We start from the raw sequence: 4,115 nt of genomic DNA on the forward strand, positions 1-4,115 counted from the left end.
CTCCCCTTTTCTCTCTCCTTGCCTTTAGGACTGCTTTTTATAAAGCTCCTGAGACTCAACCCAAAACAAATGATGTAATCAGACCTACCTCTATGTCACAACAGCCTCAGAAAACTGATCATATCCTTCATTACCTCAGTTTTAGTGAGGTCCTCACAGGGCAGACTCCAGCACTTAGAGAGGGAATTTAAACATGGAATTTGAGAAATTATTTAGCAGAGACAAAAATGCTTAAAAAAGCTGTCCTCTTATGGCCCATACCACAGTAGAGTTTTTCTAGCCTGTTTCAGAGAGTCTCCCTCAGCTCCCATTTTTGGATGAGTCTGATGTAGTATAATGGCCCACTGTGAGGACTGGAGGGAAGGGAGGAGAAGTGAGGCTCTGTGTGGGACTGGTAATAACTCAAAGGGACCATGGACACTTCCCACAAAAACCATCCAACCTGTCAGGAACAGATTCTTTTTGAGCTGAAGGCTCTTGGAACCAGGAGGACACATGAGGTAGGGAGGAGTGAAAATTCATGAAGCAACAGTCCCAGAATCTGGTATTATTCAGGACGTGTATGGAGAGGGATAAAGAGGAGCACAGGGTGTAAGTCAATGTCCTCTTCTGTCAGTGACTGAGGAATAAGCTCTTAAAGTGAGGATAGCTGAGGAGCAGAAGGTGGGATTGAAGAGACTATTGGTTTTATTACATTATTTAGTACATTATTATTTATAATTTTTATTAATTGCTTGCTACATATTACTAACAGCTTTATCATGTATTAGTATTAATTGGTCAAACTTTATTTTCAACATCTTTATTTATCAACTACTGTTTAATTGCTCAATGTTACTAGACTTGCTTCATTTTTCCTACCATTTATGAGGCTGATAAGGGGAAAGGAAAGTTAACTGGAGCATGGCTCACTTCTGCCTAGATCCCAGGTAGCGCCCTGCTGTAAAGCAGGATTCTGGTCTATTGCTGCTGTTCATCCATAGCCCAGTCCTCCCAGTCTAGGTGGAGGGAGGCTGCAGGGAGCAGCAGCAACTAATTAATGTCCTGTAGCCTTTTAGAAAGCAGCTGTGGTTGAGAACACTTCCTCTCATACTTCTCCTTAGCATTTGGTAAACCTAGATTGTAATTCTGCTTGTTTTGGTTCAGACAGATGTAATCAAGAGGAAGAGGGTGTAAGTTACAGAGAAAATGTTTTTAACATGACTTTTCAAGTGCCATTGTCCAAAGCAGAGGGCCACTGTCTACCACATTTGTACAGAAGGTATGCTGAGTGTTTTAAGCATATGGGCTATCAGCACACAGCTGTTGCTGCATGCAGGACCTTCCTAACCTGATGGAAATTTGGAAACACCATTTTGTAGGTTTCTGTAGAATAAGTGGTTTTGTCATCAGCCTTCACATAGCTGGCAGCCTGTCTGACAAGCTGCTAAGGTTGGTATCAACAGCTGAAAATTACCTCCTCTACAAAAAAACCCTGTTGTGTAGGAGGATATGGACTGAGCTATCTGCCAAACTGTGTTTTCTTATCTCCTTCCTTCATCTTTTCTGATAGTGTTCTTGAAACATTCACCATGGTGAAGTATGCTCTGATTCTTAGAATCTCCCTCAGACCATTTTTGCATCTTCACAATCTGCACCTCTCCTCCCCCAGTTCCTGCAATAGCAAAAGCCAGTTTGGCTTCACATCTATGAGAGGAATTCCAGGCAGTGCTTGTGCTGTCAAGGCTGGCTGGATAGAAAGCTCTTTGCTTCCAAAATATAAGCCATAGAAAAAGAGAAAAGAAGCTCCCTGGCATAGTTACCTGCCTGTGTTCTGCACAAACATCATAGAGACTGCATTTTATTCTGGATTTAAGAAATTTTAGGTTGCTAGCAGTTGGTTTTCATTCCTGCACCAGGCCAAGGCAGAGACAGAGCAGCATTTTCATGGACATGGGGAGCTCATGAGAAGCAGTAGATTTGCATCCCGAGTGTGAAAGGTCAGGCTGAAATTCTGCAGTGTGGGTTTATCAGTCTTTAATTTGCACTGTCCCTTAACTTTAATGGTGTTTTGCCAAGGCAGTAGTAATGCATAGACTGATGTGATAGTGGAAAGTGTATAGGACAAGTTCAAGGCAAACGGGTAAGATGAGGCATTCTCATTAGAGAGTACGTTTGGAGTTTTCACTTGCAAATTCTGTGAGCACTTGAGTGACCACACTCACTCCCTCTTCCTGGTGTGTTTAACTTCAAAGGTGGAGCTGTAATAAAACAGAAAATAAGGTCCTCTCGCCAGCCATTCAGGCGCAGGGCGGGGCTTCCTCCGGCCCTCGCAAGTGCGATTAAAAGAAGGCTCTAGGGAGCGCGGCGGGTCGGGGTGTGGTACGGCAGTTCGCGCGGCCGTTCAAGTAGGCAGGGTTGCAGTCATCCTCCTGCTAGTGGGCTTTTTATTTTGTGTGGGCTTGGTTTGGTAGGTTGGTTTTGGGTTTTTTCAGCAGTGGTCTCCAAACGATCAAAAGCTATAGCTAGTGAAAGTGTACCAACCCAAAAAGAACCCCTCAAGAAGGCCACATCTGTCTAGACCTCTTCCTGTATGGAGTGTTTGAGCTTGTCAGTAGTACCAGGGGATGCTGCAAAAGATGCCCGCATGCGGTGCGAACAGGTGAATGATCTCCTCTGCCTGGTGGTTGAGCTTAAAGAGGAGGTAGAAAGACTAAGGAGTATTAGGGAAAGTGAAAGGGAAATAGACTGGTGGAGTTTCACCCTTCCATCCGTGAGAGAAGCCGACCAGGAGTCAGGGGACTCCCATGCCTCCTACCATCAGGCAGAAGGAGGAGACCTAGTAGATGAAGGAGAGTGGAAATGGGGCCCTACTCGGGGAGTTAATAAAAATTCCTCCTGACCCCCATCACCTACCCAGGTGCTACTTCAGAATAGGTGTGAGGCCCTGGATCCAGAGGGTCAGCCAGGCGAGACTGAAGAAAATAATCTGCCTGCAGAATACTCAAGATCACATCAGGCACAAACCTAAAACTCCCTCTGAGTGCATATATTGATTTTGTTCAGTGTGTGTCTTCAGAAGGATTAATTTCTCTTGCATTTCTGGACTGAAGTTAACCAATTACAGTAAAACATGACTGTAAAGCAACTTGACTTCAGGTCCCAGCTGTTGGGAAAACAGTAGACTAAACTATGATGCTTAGAATAGGTTAAGCAGCACCCATAAAAGAAGCAGACTGAATACTGTATTTACAGTGTCTGTGACTATATTACAGTTAGAAATATTGCTAATCTTGGCATGCAGGTGAATCCAAAGTACAAATATATTGCCAGTTAATTTCAAAGCACTGCATTCAGTTTCTGAGAAAAGGACCTGTTAAGTATCTACTTAGTTGCATGTGGGGAATATATGTAGTGAATTACAAACTGATTATATACAAAGGTAATTAGGCTTTTTGGTGCTAATAGATTATATGACTTAACAGAGGTTCTCAGTCACAGGGATGAGGTGGACATTTGGCCTGTAGGGCATGATTGCTGCATGCTCTGCAAGGGCACGGCTCATTCTGTTGATGAGGGCAGGAGAGTCACCTCAGATGTAAGTGGGTTCCTGGGGCCAGCTCAGAGGAGTGGGCTGTGTTGTTCATAGTGATGACTGTATGAATGATGTGCAAGAAGATCTGTTGTCTAAAATAGGCTCCAGCAAATTTCCTTGTCACCTTACCAGGATGGTGACCCTGCCACCACATGAAAAGCACAAATGGTATCCTGTATTAGGAAAGGTTACCTAGGAAAGTTGCATGAAATAAGAATTTCAAGGGCAAAAAAGTGACCACGTTTTTTGTGGTCACTGCTGTGACTAACAGTGCTTATATGTAGTAATTTAAAAACAAGCTGAGGATTTGCCTATGTGGGGGGGATGAGAAAGGATCCTTGCAAGGTGGCAACAGCCCAGAACAAATTTCCAGCAGAAGTTTCCAGCAAACCTAGAATGTGAATTCATGGTGTGCTCAGGTGGGCTTTATATAACAACTAAATAATAGGTATATGCTTGTGAGTCACTATATTTGTCCTGTCTGCACACACTGAAAAGCCCAAAAGTGTGGTTAAAAAAAGGCTCAAGCAAACAAGTCACG

Source organism: Corvus hawaiiensis, chromosome 13 (genome assembly GCF_020740725.1).
Source record: "Corvus hawaiiensis isolate bCorHaw1 chromosome 13, bCorHaw1.pri.cur, whole genome shotgun sequence".
Taxonomy (NCBI): Eukaryota; Metazoa; Chordata; class Aves; order Passeriformes; family Corvidae; genus Corvus; species Corvus hawaiiensis.